Below are 15,000 nucleotides of genomic sequence, written 5' to 3'. Positions count from 1 at the left end.
AACACTTCTTTAAAAAATACTAAGTCTTTCAACATTTTGACTGCGTCATGAATTTAACGTCATGAATGATCATGACCACCAGGTGTCGCCAAAACACAAATTACACTCCACTTTGACAAATCCCAGATATTTATTGTCATAGGACTACATTTTTTTCCTCAAAATACATTAAGTATTATGGAAATTTTAAGGAAAATATGTATTTTGTAAGATTTCGATTTGTATTTTTGTTCAAATAAATATTTTCTTAAGATTTAAAAAACAAAAGGAAAAAAAATGCCTTTATTTTACCGAGATTACGACTTCATATTCTTAAAAAATGTACTTTAAAATTGTGAAATTAGGCTTTTTTTTCCCTAAAAAAAACAAAAAAGTTTGCCTTCCCCAAAATATATTTAGTTTTTCTGAAAAATATTTTTTTTTTAAATTGGACAAAAATAAAAACAATTTTCCTTTTTTTAAGATTAACACTTTTTTATTGGAAAAAATATTTTTTCTTCATTAAAGAGGACTTTTTTATTGCAATGACACAACTTTGTAGTAAAACACTTCTTTAAAAAATACTTAAGTCTTTCAACATTTTGACTGCGTCATGAATTTAACGTCATGAATTATCATGACCACCAGATGTCACCAAAACACAAATTACACTCCACTTTGACAAATCCCAGATATTTATTGTCATAGGACTACATTTTTTTCCTCAAAATACATTAAGTATTATGGAAATTTTAAGGAAAATATGTATTTTGTAAGATTTCGATTTGTATTTTTCTTCAAATATCTTCTTAAGATTTAAAAAACAAAAGAAAAAAAAATGCCTTTATTTTCCCGAGATTACAGCTTCATATTCTTCTAAAATGTACTTTAAAATTGTGAATTTTGGCTTTTTTTCCCCGAAAAAAACAAAAAAGTTTGCCTTCCCCAAAATATAATTAGTTTTTCTGAAAAATATTTTTAAAAAAATTGGACAAAAATAAAAACAATTTTCCTTTTTTTAAGATTAACACTTTTTTATTGGAAAAAAATATGTTTTCTTCATTAAAGATGACTTTTTTATTGCAATTACACAACTTTGTAGTAAAATACTTCTTTAAAAAATACTTAAGTCTTTCAACATTTTGACTGCGTCATGAATTTAACGTCATGAATTATCATGACCACCAGGTGTCGCCAAAACACAAACTAACACTCCACTTTGAAAGCATGACAATTCGTTGTGTCTTACGATTCCTGCTGCTACCGTATCGGATTGATATCGTAAATGACCAACACTCAAGGCTCCAATATCGGTATCATGGTGAAAATGTTGTATCGGGACATCCGTCAAAACGATGCAATTGGCTCAAATCTAATAATAAAATATTATAAATGAAAAATATTCATCCCACATGTATATACTGTATGTGAGTAAGTAATCCTTTCACACACACTTTGAAGTTTGTGTATATTTGTCAGCTCTTATCTGGATGTGTATAAGATGTTTTGGAAATAGCAGGCGCGTATATTTTTGAACTGAATAAAAACTATCTATCATTGTTGTCCTGTTTTACCACTCGAGTTTATTATTCCTATAAATACACATTTTCCCCCTCAGAGAGACAAAACACTGACAGCTAAATAAAAGTGAAACAATTCATCATGAGTGAGTGTATTGTGTATATTCAAAAAGGCTGTTATGCGTGTTGTCCACTGGATGGCGACATTGAGTCAAAATTTAACACTTTGATGACGAACCTTTTCTAGCTTTAATAAGATTATGATTTTGTGTTTGTTTTATGGCATTTTTATCAGTTATATTTGTCAGGGTGATACTGATACGTCACTTTACTTGTCGCAGTCCTTATGGTAGTAAATGTCACTTTTAGGAAATGTTTGCATTGAAAAACACTGGAAAGAAAATGCAGTAAAATTATATTTATTTTATTGACAAGGTTTTTCATGTTGCTCATCTTCAACACGGTTCCTAATATTTTATTTTATTTTGACAATAAGTACATTAGATTTTAATCTAATTTTATTTTTTTTAAAGGTTTTATCTTATTAATATTACAGTCATTTTGTTTTATTAAATAAATAAAAATATTGTTGGATTTTTTTTTTCCATTTTAATTCACCTTTTTTAACGGAAAAATATGCAAGACTCATAAACTTTTCATCCTTTTTTTAAACTCAAATTTAAGTATTTTTTAAGCTTTTCATTCTTTCCCTCCCAAAGTTATTTCATGTTTTTTTGAAAAATACAAAAAAAAAATGTTCTCATAATTAAGACAATAATCATATAATATCCATTTACTTTTCTCAAATAACTATTTTTTTAATCAAAAAAAAAAATTACTTAAGTACTAAAAAAAATCTGCAGTGTTATGAACACTCGTATCAATATTCAAGACTATGGTATCTCCTCCTCAGTCAAATACTCCATCCGCAGCTTCTCCATATGTTCATGGATAAATGTCCCCCCTTATAAACCTAGCCTTTATCGGTTACTTGGATGATTTCTTTCTTTAATTCAATGGAAATCATCCGCTTCTCTCACTGTCCTTCACACGCACCTTCTGGAACCAAGGTTGGAAAATGTAATCTGTCTTGCTTGCGTTAGCTAATGCTAACGAGCGAGACACCGGATTTGGGCGCAGTTTTTCAAGTTCGCTGTGGCGTTTTCTATCCCATCATTATTTGGAAAAATAGTCAAGAAAGGGCTCGTATCGCAAAATATTCTTAAGCTGCACTCCATTTTCTTTATATCCATCAACAAAATATGCTTAACGTTTGAGTTTTCTGAAAAAGATGCCTTTTTTTTTTTTTTTTTTTGTTAATATTCGTCAACAAAAATTGTAATTATTTTTAAAATATTAGGGCTTTTTGGCTAAAATAAATGAATAAAACATTTCTTGATTTAAAAAAAATACTTATCACGATAATTTTTTGTAAAAAAATAATAGTAATAACTATAAAATACCATAAGAGTACATATCTTTCCTCAAATTTTTTTTTAATTTTCTGGGGTGGGTGTGCGTGGACAAATTCTGTCCCCCAAGAAAAATCGAACTGTGAAACAGCCGCTTTAATGTACTGCTTCTTAAATAGCAGGAAAGGGGGGCGTGAGAAGTTAAAGTATTTAAAGTAGAAGTATATTTAGTGTTATTAAATAACTATCTTGACACATACAGACAAAAACCCACAAATTAAAGTAGGGCGTGAGAAAAATTATGTCCCCATGTATGTGAGTTTGGGGCCTGGGGGGGGGGGGCGTGAGAGCGAATGACGGAATAGCATATATCTTGACAAGTAGAGATAAAAAAAAAAAACCATTAATTTCGAAGGGGGGGCGTGAAAAAAATTATGTCGGGAGAGGATTTGATATGCATGTGGGGTGTGGTGGGGCGTGAGAGGCAATAGTGTAATATATATGTGGATACATAAATAGTCACTTTGGGGGAGCGTGAATTTTTTTTTAATGATGTCCCATCAGCGGGGTGCCGTGATATGTATGTGTGGTGGAGGGGGGCGTGAGAGGCAGTAGCGTAATAGCGTATATTTGGACACATACAGATTAATAAATGCACATTTACTTAAGGAGGGGCGTGCCTTGATATGTATGTGGGTTTGAGAAGGGGGACGTGAGAGCGAATGACGGAATAGCATATATCTTGACAAATAGAGATAAAAGAAACAAACATTAATTTCGAAGGGGGGGGGGGCGTGAAAAAAATTATGTCGGGGGGAAATTTGATATGCATGTGGGGTGTGGTGGGGCGTGAGAGGCAATAGTGTAATATATATCTGGATACATAAATAAATAGTCACTTTGGGGGAGCGTGAACATTTTTTAATTATGTCCCATCAGCGGGGTGCCGTGATATGTATGTGTGGTGGAGGGGGGCGTGAGAGGCAGTAGCGTAATAGCGTATATTTGGACACATACAGATGAATAAATAAACATTTACCTAAGGGGGTGCGTGAAAAAAAAAGTCAATGCCTTGATATGTATGTGAGTAGGAGGAGGGGGGCGTGAGGGCGAGTGGCAGAATAGCATATATCTTGACAAATAGAGATAAAAAATGATAAAAAAATTAACTTCGGGGGGGGGCGTGAAAAAAATGATGTCCTTTGAGGGATACCGTGATATGTATGTGGGGTGGAGGGGGGCGTGAGAGCCAGTAGTGTGTAACTGGAGAAATACGGATAAATAAATAAACATTAACTTAAGGGGGGCGCGTGAAAGGAAAATGATGTTCCGTGATATGTATAAGGGGGGTGTGAGAGGCGGTGTAATAGCATATATCTGGACACATACAATAAATAAGCATTCACTTTGGGGGGCATGAAAAAAATGTTGTCCCATCAGGGGGGTGCAGTGATATGTATGTGGGGTTGAGCGAAATAGCTTATTTCCGGACGTATGCAGATAAGTAAATAAACATTCACTTAAGGGGGGCGTGAAAAAAACGATGTCCATCAGGGCGATGCGGTGATATGTATGTGGGGATGGAGGGGGGGCGTGAGAGGCAGTAGCGTAATAGCATATATCTGGACACATGCAAATAAATAAACAGTCACTTAAGGGCGGGGTGTGAAAAAAAAGTATGTCTCAATGGGGGGCTGCCTTGATATGTATGTGGGGTGGAGGGGGCGTGAGAGGCAGTAGCGTATATATGGAAAGATACAGATAAATAATTAACATTCACTTACGGGGGGCATGAAAAAAATGTCCCATCAGGGGGGATGCTGTGATATGTATGTAGGGGGTGGAGGGGGGCGTGAGAGACAGTCGCGTAATAGCGTATATTCGGACACATACAGATAAATAAATAAACATTCACTTAAGGGCAGAGTGTGAAAAAAAATATCTCTCATGGGGGGCTGCCTTGATACGTATGTGGGGTGGAGGGGGCGTGAAAGTCAGTAGCGTAAAAATGGAAAGATACAGGTACTTAAATAACATTCACTTAAGGGGGTGTGAATAAAAAAGTGTCCCATCAGGGGGGGTGACGTGATATGTATGTGTGTGTGGAGGGGGGTGGGGGTGAAAGGCAGTAGCGTAATAGCACATATCTGGACACGTACAGATAAATAAATTGATATTCACTTAAGGGGGGGCGTGAAAAAAAGGTCCCATCAGGGAGGTGCCGTGATATGTATGTCAGGGGCATGAGAGGCAGTTGCATATATCTGGACACATTCAGATAAATAAGTATTCACTTAAGGGGGGGGGGGGCGTGAAAATTGTCTATGTCCCATCACGGGGGCGCCTTGATATGTATGTGGGGGGTGTGAGAGGCAGTAGCGTAACACTATATATCTGGACACATACAGATAAATAAATAAATATTCACTTAAGGGTGGGGTGTGAAAAAAAATTATCTCTCATGGGGGCCTGCCTTGATATGTATGTGGGGTGGAGGGGGCGTGAGAGGCAGTCGCTTATATATGGAAAGATACAGGTACATAAATAACATTCACTTAAGGGGGGCGTGAAAAAAAAAGTGCCATCAGGGGCGTGACAAGATATGGAAATGGGGCGGGGGTGGGGGGGAGTGAGAGGCAGTAGCGTGATTAATGAACATTCACTTAAGGGGGGGGCGTGACAAATTTGTATGTCCCATCATGGGGGTGCCGTGATATGTATGTGGGGGGTGTGAGAGGCAGTAGCGTAATAGCATATATCTGGACACATGCAGATAAATAAATAACCATTCACTTAATGGGGGGGGGGGTGTGAAAAAAATGATGTCCCCTAAAAAAGAGCTGTTAAAAGAGTTCCAAACAGGTACTTTGATGCAGTGTTTCTTAGGGCGGGGGCACTGTGGAAGGGGGTGGGGGGGCGTGAGAGGCAACAGCACCGTCAGTGTTAATAAATAACTATCATGACACATGCAGAAAAATCCACATTAATTTCAAGGGGGGCGTGAAAAAAAAATGGTCCTTTGGGCGGGCGTGACTAGACATAATTGAGAGCAGCACCTGCGAGCAATCAAGGTGTTTGGTCGGGCTGACGTCAGTCGTCCTCGTGGGTCCGACGTGGATCTTCCACGCTGGTCCGTGCAAACTCGGGAGTGTTGCTCCTTGGCTCCTTGGCTCCTTGGCTCCTTGGCTCCTTGGCTCCTTGGCTCCTTGGCTCCACGTCTCCCGTGGCGTGCGCACTCCACCTCCTCGGGGCGCTGCGTGCCTCCGCCTGGGTGCCCGGAGACGACTTCGGTGTGGTGATGTACGTGCGTGTGCGTGGGTGTGTGCGTGTAGTGGATGTATGTGGCGGGGGATGTTTGAGGCAAGGCAGGCAGATGGTGACCTTTTGGGGGGAAATTACCACGAACCCTGTGACTCTCTCTCTCTTTTTTTTTCTTTTTTTTTTGTATCACGCAGCATGCCCACGCGTGTACGTCAGGTTAGTCGTGGAGTAAATATACGTCCTCTCCTTCTTCCCCCCCATTGATTGAAATTACACAAATGAGCGTAAAAAGTAGGCCAACATCCTCCTTCCCCTCCCCTCCGTATTTGGTCACGAGTGGGCGTGTGCGTGATTTCCTCTCGCTGGCTTGAGCAGCTGGAGTCCTGGGGAGCGCGTGCGCGCGCGTCGTCGTCGTCGGGGGCGCGCCCGGGCCGGGAGTCAGGAAGCGTATAGTTTCAGCACCAAGGCCAGAGCTCCGGGCTGGAACAATGGAGAGGCGCGCAAGGGAGTGTCTGCAAATGTTCACACGGCACGGCCACGTCCACTAGTCTAGTGCAGTCTTTTTCGAGCCAAAGCACATTTCTTTCATTGGAAAAACCCTGAGGCACTCCACTAAGGGAAAACATAAATAAATTAAACTCAGCAGCCGATATTGACAATTAAAAGTCGTTGTCGCAATTGTTGGATATGACTTTAAAGGCCTACTGAAATGAGATGTTCTTATTTAAAGGGGGATAGCAGGTCCATTCTATGTGTCATACTTCATCATTTCGCGATATTGCCATATTTTTGCTGAAAGGATTTAGTAGAGAACATCCACGATAAAGTTTGCAACTTTTAGTCGCTAATAGAAAAGCCTTGCCTTTACCGGAAGTATGTGCGCGTGACGTCACGAGTTGCAGGGCTCCACACATATTCACATTGTTTTTAATGGGAGCCACCAGCAGTAAGAGCAATTCGGACCGAAAAAACCGACAATTTCCTCATTAATTTGAGGGAGGATGAAAGATTTGTGAATTAGGATATTGATAGTGAAGGACTAAAAGAAAAAAGAAAAAAAAGCGACGGCTCCGAGCGGCGGCAGTGTGAGCGTTTCAGATGTAATTAGACACATTTACTAGGATAATTTTGGAAGATCCCTTATCTGCTTATTGTTTTAATAGTGTTTTAGTGAGATTTTAAAGGTTGTAAAGACATACCTCAAGGTCGGATGGCTGCGGTGAACACGCAGTGTCTCAGAGAGAAGCCGAGGAGCCAAGCTCACTGCTGCCTTTTTTGACAGCTGCTGCAGGACCACAAATAATCCACTGATGTCTCCGGTAAGATATAGTTCACAATTTCCCCATCCAAAAATATGCTGGTTGACGTAGAGAAAACATGTTCGCTTGACCGCTCTGCTTCACAACAAACAAAGAAACACCGGCTGTGTCTCGATGCTAAAGACAGCTGCAATCCACCGCTTTCCACCAACAGCATTCTTCTTTGACGTCTCCATTATTAATTGAACAAATTGCAAAAGATTCAGCAACACAGATGTCCAAAATACTGTGTAATTATGCGATTAAAGCAGACAACCTTGTGCCGCTATGTGGTGCAGCGCTAATATTTCCTGACAGTCCTTGACATCACGCGTACGCGTCATCAATTTAAAATTGCAATTTAGTAAACTAAAGCGGCCGTATTGGCATGTGTTGCAATGTTAATATTTCATCATTGATATATAAACTATCAGACTGCGTGGTCGCTAGTAGTGGCTTTCAGTAGGTCTTTAAAGCAGGGGTCACCAACCTTTTTGAAACCAAGAGCTACTTCTTGAGTACTGATTAATGCGAAGGGCTACCAGGTTGATACACACTTAAATAAATTGCCAGAAATAGCCAATTTGCTCAATTTGTCTTTAATAAATAAATCTATGCATATATATAAAAAATGGGTATTTATGTCTGCTATTCCATTGTACATTTTTTTTCTTTTTACGGAAGGTTTTTTGTAGAGAATAAATGATGAAAAAAACACTTAATTGAACGGCTTAAAAGAGGAGAAAACAAACAAAAATGAAAATTAAATTTTTAAACATAGTTTATCTTCAATTTTGACTCTTTAAAATTCAAAATTCAAGTGAAAAAAAATGAAGAGAAAAACTGGCTAATTCGAATCTTTTTGAAAACATTTAAAAAATAATTTATGGAACATCATTAGTAATTTTTCCTGATTAAGATTCATATTAGAATTTTGATGACATGTTTTAAATAGGTTAAAATCCAATCTGCACTTTGTTAGAATATATAACAAATTGGACCAAGCTATATTTTTAACAAAGACAAATCATTATTTCTTCTAGATTTTCCAGAACAAAAATTTTAAAAGAAATTCAAAAGACTTTGAAATAAGATTTTAATTTGATTCTACAGATTTTCTAGATTTGACAGAATATTTTTTGGGAATTTTAATCATAATAAGTTTGAAGAAATATTTCACAAAAATTCTTCGTCGAAAAAACAGAAGCTAAAATGAAGAATTAAATTGAAATGTATTTATTATTCTTTATAATAAAAAAATACTTGAACATTGATTTAAATTGTCAGGAAAGAAGAGGAAGGAATTGAAATGCTAAAAAGGTATATGTGTTTAAAAATCTTAAAATCATTTTTAAGGTTGTATTTTTTTTTTCTAAAATTGTCTTTCTGAAAGTTATAAGAAGCAAAGTAAAAAAATAAATTAATTTATTTAAACAAGTGAAGACCAAGTCTTTCAAATATTTTCTCGGATTTTTAAATTCTATTTGAGTTTTGTCTCTCTTAGAATTAAAAATGTTGACCAGCTTGCTAGTAAATAAATACAATTTAAAAAATAGAGGCAGCTCACTGGTAAGTGCTGCTATTTGAGCTATTTTTAGAACAGGCCAGCGGGCGACTCATCTGGTCCTTACGGGCGACTTGGTGCCCGCGGGCACCGCGTTGGTGACCCCTGCTTTAAAGCATAACCAAAAATCCATCACTATAGCTCTTGTCTCAAAGTAGGTGTACTGTCACCACCTGTCACATCACACTGTGTTTTTTTTTTGCTGTTTCCCTGAGTGTAATGTTTTACTTCTTTTCTTGCGCTCCTATTTTGTTGTTGATTGTCATGTCATGTTCGGATGTACTTTGTGGACGCCATCTGCTGCTCCGCATGCTGAAAGTTTTTGCTGTCGTCTACGTTTACTTTGTAGCCAGTTCAGTTTTAGTTTCATTTTGCATAGCCTTCCCTAAGCCTCAATGCCCTTTCTTAGCAACACTCCCCTTTTGTTCATTTTTGGTTTAAGCGTTAGATAGCTTTTTACCTGCGCCCTGCCTCCCGCTGTCATCTGCATATTGTGATCACCGCAAACAATGTTCCCGACATCAACAAAGCAATTAGGATAGGATAGGTCTTTATTGTCATTGCACAAGTACAACGAAACTTGCTGCCACCTACTGATATGGAAGAATATTACACAGTTACCGAGATCCAGACAGCACCGACACGTTATTTGCGGATCATAATTACTGGTTTGCAAAAAACATTTTTAACCCAATTAGGTGAAATGACATCATCTCTCACGGCACACTAGGGTGCCGCGGCACAGTGGTTGGAAAAACACTGCACTATTGCAGTGGTTCTCAACCTTTTTTCACTGTGAACATTTTTTTTAATTCAAGTACCCCCTAATCAGAGCAAAGCATTATTGGTTGAAAAAAAAGAGATAAAGAAGGAAAATACAGCACTCAGTCATCAGTTTTGATTTATCCATCCATCCATCCATCCATTTTCTACCGCTTATTCCCTTTTGTGGTTGCGGGGGGCGCTGCCGCCTATTAAGTTGTATAATTTACCAACCGGCATAGCTCGGTTGGTAGAGCAGCCGTGCCAGCAACTTGAGGGTTGCAGGTTCGATTCCCGCTTCCGCCATCCTAGTCACTGCCGTTGTGTCCTTGGGCAAGACACTTTACCCACCTGCTCCCAGTGCCACCCACACTGCTTTAAATGTAACTTAGATATTGGGTTTCACTATGTAAAGCGCTTTGAGTCACTAGAGAAAAGCGCTATATAAATATAATTCACTTCACACTTCACTATAACAACAAAAAGTAAACACATTTTCTGATGGGAAAAACTATTTTTTTTTGTAAGAGGATTATCAATCAATCAATCAATGTTTATTTATATAGCCCCAAATCACAAATGTCTCAAAGGACTGCACAAATCATTACGACTACAACATCCTCGGAAGAACCCACAAAAGGGCAAGGAAAACTCACACCCAGTGGGCAGGGAGAATTCACATCCAGTGGGACGCCAGTGACAATGCTGACTATGAGAAACCTTGGAGAGGACATCAGATGTGGGCAACCCCCCCCCCCCTCTCTAGGGGACCGAAAGCAATGGATGTCGAGCGGGTCTAACATGATACTGTGAAAGTTCAATCCATAGTGGCTCCAACACAGCCGCGAGAGTTCAGTTCAAAGCGGATCCGAGACAGCAGCGAGAGTCCCGTCCACAGGAAACCATCTCAAGCGGAGGCGGATCAGCAGCGTAGAGATGTCCCCAACCGATACACAGGCGAGCGGTCCATCCTGGGTCTCGACTCTGGACAGCCGGTACTTCATCCATGGTCATCGGACCGGACCCCCTCCACAAGGGAGTGGGGGGACATAGGAGAAAGAAAAGAAGCGGCAGATCAACTGGTCTAAAAAGGAGGTCTATTTAAAGGCTAGAGTATACAGATGAGTTTTAAGGTGAGACTTAAATGCTTCTACTGAGGTGGCATCTCGAACTGTTACCGGGAGGGCATTCCAGAGTACTGGAGCCCGAACGGAAAACGCTCTATAGCCCGCAGACTTTTTTGGGGCTCTAGGAATCACTAATAAGCCGGAGTCTTTTGAAGGCAGATTTCTTGCCGGGACATATGGTACAATACAATCGGCAAGATAGGATGGAGCTAGACCGTGTAGTATTTTATACGTAAGTAGTAAAACCTTAAAGTCACATCTTAAGTGCACAGGAAGCCTGTGCAGGTGAGCCAGTACAGGTATATATGTATGTATATATGTATATAAAGGTATATACAGTATAGGTATATATGTATGTATATATGTATATAAAGGTATATACAGTATAGGTATATATGTATGTATATATGTATATAAAGGTATATACAGTATAGGTATATATGTATGTATATATGTATATAAAGGTATATACAGTATAGGTATATATGTATGTATATATGTATATAAAGGTATATACAGTACAGGCGTAATGTGATCAAACTTTCTTGTTCTTGTCAAAAGTCTAGCAGCCGCATTTTGTACCAACTGTAATCTTTTAATGCTAGACATGGGGAGACCCCAAAATAATACGTTACAGTAATCGAGATGAGACGTAACAAACGCATGGATAATGATCTCAGCGTCTTTAGTGGACAAAATGGAGCGAATTTTAGCGATATTACGGAGATGAAAGAAGGCCGTTTTAATGTGTGCCTCAAAGGAGAGACTTGGGTCGTAGATAATACCTAGATTTTTTACCGAGTCACCTTGTTTAATTATTTTGGTGGTCAAATGTTAGAGTTTTATTATTAAATAGAGGTCGGTGTCTAGCAGGACCGATAATCAGCATTTCCGTTTTTTGGGCGTTAAGTTGCAAACATTTTTTTAGTAACGCTTTTAATGTGTGACTCAAAGGAGAGAGTTGGGTCGAAGATAATACCCAGATTTTTTACCGAGTCACCTTGTTTTATTATTTGGTTGTCAAATGTTAAAGTATTTCCTCGAATTCGCCGCAGGGCATATAGTATGCGCCTGCCTTGAATAACTGCCGGGTCAAACTCGCTTTGCAAAATAATTAGCGCATGCTTAGTATTAGTATTACCGCCTGGTCGAACTCGTGACGTCACGAGTGACACTTCCCCTGTCATCATTTTCAAAATGGAGGAGGCTGATTTCAATACCGGTAATTTGAAAGAAGATTAAGAGCTATTCAGTAGGATTTAAGGTCCAAGCTTACATCAAACTCAAATGTTTACTGCATGCCTTTGGTAAGTGCTGAGTGAGAAGAGGTTTTAAAATAATTAGCGCATGCCTCTGAGAAGAGGTTTTGAATTAATTAGCGCCCCGGCGGCAATTCAAGGAAACACGGTATATCAATACTTTTGACATTTTTTCTCACGAGGATACATGTAATACAATTAGTCTGTGTGTGCGTTGGGCTCATTTGTCGACGGTCCCCGGGTGACGTCACACCGGCCCTGTCAGGTTGGCGAAGGGGGAGGGGCCACGACAAAAAGAGAGAGAGAGCGAGAGAGAGAGAGAGAGATAGTATACCGGCGGGCTGACGACGTGAAAGGAAACATTCAACATAGGACGGCTGAGCGCAAACACGGAAAAGGACGACGAAATTACATTTAAAACAAAGTCCGAACAACAACGACGAGACTGCGCGGTGGGCGGACACACGCAGACGGAAAAAAAAAACATTTCCAAAATCAATTACCGCGTGTCGTCATTAGTTTGTCATCAGTCGCCGCCGAAACAAGCTAGCGCGCTAAACAACTTCTGCCATTTTTAATTGTATTTTTTTTTTGGGCTGACTTTGTGTGTCCTGACACACACACACATAAAAATAACAAAACAAACAAACAAAAAAAAAAAAAAGTGTCCGAACTGTTCGAGCGAGTTGGCTTTGTCAGGACACAACCTGTAGTATCTCGGGTAGGAGGAGGAGGAGGCACAAAGAGAGGAGAGCATCCACGGGAGAAAAAAGACACTTCACTCGCATCCTTTTTTTTTTTTTAATTTGGGACAATCTTCACCATTTACCTGCAACAAGAGGTAAGACTTTGAATATATACATGTGTGTGTGTGTGTGAGTGTGTGACAGGAGGGAGGGGGTCTGGGACAAAGAGCAAAAGGAGCCCCCCCCCCCCCCCCCCCCAACACACACACACACACACACACACATGACACCCGTGTTGTAACCTACAGCTGCCTAAACAAAGAAGCCTCCCCGATGCCTATGACCGAGCCCCCCCATCATGTTGTGTGTGTCCTCTGTCCTCTATAGGGGTCCACGGCCGCCACCGCCGCCGCCACCGCCGCTTCCTCCTCCTTACCTCCATAGGTAACGTCACATTTCTTTGCCACTCACAGGAATTTAACGAGGATTGTCGGCCAATTGCAATTTGCATAATCGCCGTGACACAGGCCCTTTGTCGTCGGCCGGTTCGGGGCTGCTATCGCTTATTTATGTATTTTTTTGTCGTCAAAGGGGAAAGCCACTTTGTTTTTCGGAGGATTTTTTCCTGTCCTAAGACGAAAAGGCGTGTTTTTTTGTGTGCATTCTAACTCGTAAATAAATGTTAGCAGAAGTCAGCTAACAAAGGAGGTACTGGTAGTCGCTCAGTTCCGCTTATAATAGGCCCTAAAAAACGTCAACATTATACGTAATGTTGTGATAGTGCTAATAAAGTGTAATATTTACATATTTTGCCCGTTCGTTTCATAGACCAGTGGTTTTCAAACTTTTTTCGCCCTCTCTTCATCCATAATGTTGGATATAGAGAACATACAAACCTTTTTATTTATTGAATCAAAGATACTGAAATTCCACGACATAGTGAATTTGCAAACAGATGAAATTATACACAAAGCAAACTATAACTTGCTTCCCAAGAATATACAAACCCCGTTTCCATATGAGTTGGGAAATTGTGTTAGTTGTAAATATAAACGGAATACAATGATTTGCAAATCCTTTTCAACCCATTTTCAATTAAATTAACTACAAAGACAAGATATTTGATGTTCAAACTCATACACTTTATTTTAATTTTGCAAATAATAATTAACTTAGAATTTCATGGCTGCAACACATGCCAAAGTAGTTGGGAAAGGGCATGTTCACCACTGTGTTACATCACCTTTTCTTTTAACAACACTCAATAAACGTTTGGGAACTGAGGAAACTAATTGTTGAAGCTTTGAAAGTGGAATTCTTTCCCGTTCTTGTTTTATGTAGAGCTTCAGTCGCTCAACAGTCCGGGGTCTCCGCTGTCGTATTTTACGCTTCATAACGCGCCAAACATTTTCGACGGGTCAGGAAAGTACACACACTCTTTTTTTTACGAAACCACGCTGTTTTAACACTTGTCTTGCTGAAATAAGCAGGGGCGTCCATGATAATGTTGCTTGGATGACAACATATGTTGCTCCAAAACCTGTATGGACCTTTCAGCATTAATGGTGCCTTCACAGATGTGTAAGTTACCCATGCCTTGGCCACTAATACACCCCCATACCATCACAGATGCTAGCTTTTGAACTTTGCGCCTATAACAATCCGAATGGTTATTTTCCTCTTTGTTCTGGAGGACACCACGTCCTCTGTTTCCAAATATAATTTGAAATGTGGACTCGTCAGACCACGGAACACCTTTCCACTTTGCATCAGTCCATCTTAGGTGAGCTCGGGCCCAGCCAAGCCGGCGGCGTTTCAGGATATTGTTGATAAATGGGTTTGGCTTTGCATAGCAGAGTTTTAACTTGCACTTACAGATCTACCGACCAACTGTAGTTACTGACAGTGGTTTTATGATGTGTTCCTTAGCCCATGTGGTGATATCCTTTACACACCGATGTCGGTTTTTGATGCAGTACCGTCTGAGGGATCAAAAGTCCGTAATATCATCGCTTAAGTGCAGTAATTTCTCCAGATTCTCTGAACTTTTTGATGATTTTACGGACCGTAGATGGTAAAATCCCTAAATTCCTTGCAATAGCTCGTTGAGAAATGTTGTTCTAAAACTGTTC

At 39.5% G+C, this 15,000-nt stretch overlaps 1 protein-coding gene across 4 annotated transcripts in view; it reads left to right on the top strand.

The window, feature by feature from the left end:
- The first annotated feature begins 12,491 nt into the window (after positions 1-12,491).
- Positions 12,492-15,000, top strand: part of LOC133539606 (CUGBP Elav-like family member 3) — a 149,012-nt gene continuing 146,503 nt past the window's right edge. For 3 of the 4 annotated variants that reach the window (XM_061881646.1, XM_061881645.1, XM_061881643.1), the window contains exons 1-2: positions 12,492-13,023; positions 13,256-13,312. The gene's annotated coding sequence lies outside the window, so the exon portion shown is untranslated. The remainder of the gene's footprint in view (positions 13,024-13,255; positions 13,313-15,000) is intronic. The other variant, XM_061881642.1, reaches the window with a different exon arrangement.

This window comes from Nerophis ophidion, linkage group LG21, assembly GCF_033978795.1.
Source record: "Nerophis ophidion isolate RoL-2023_Sa linkage group LG21, RoL_Noph_v1.0, whole genome shotgun sequence".
Lineage (NCBI taxonomy): Eukaryota > Metazoa > Chordata > Actinopteri > Syngnathiformes > Syngnathidae > Nerophis > Nerophis ophidion.
This window is presented reverse-complemented; position numbering and strand designations above follow the sequence as displayed.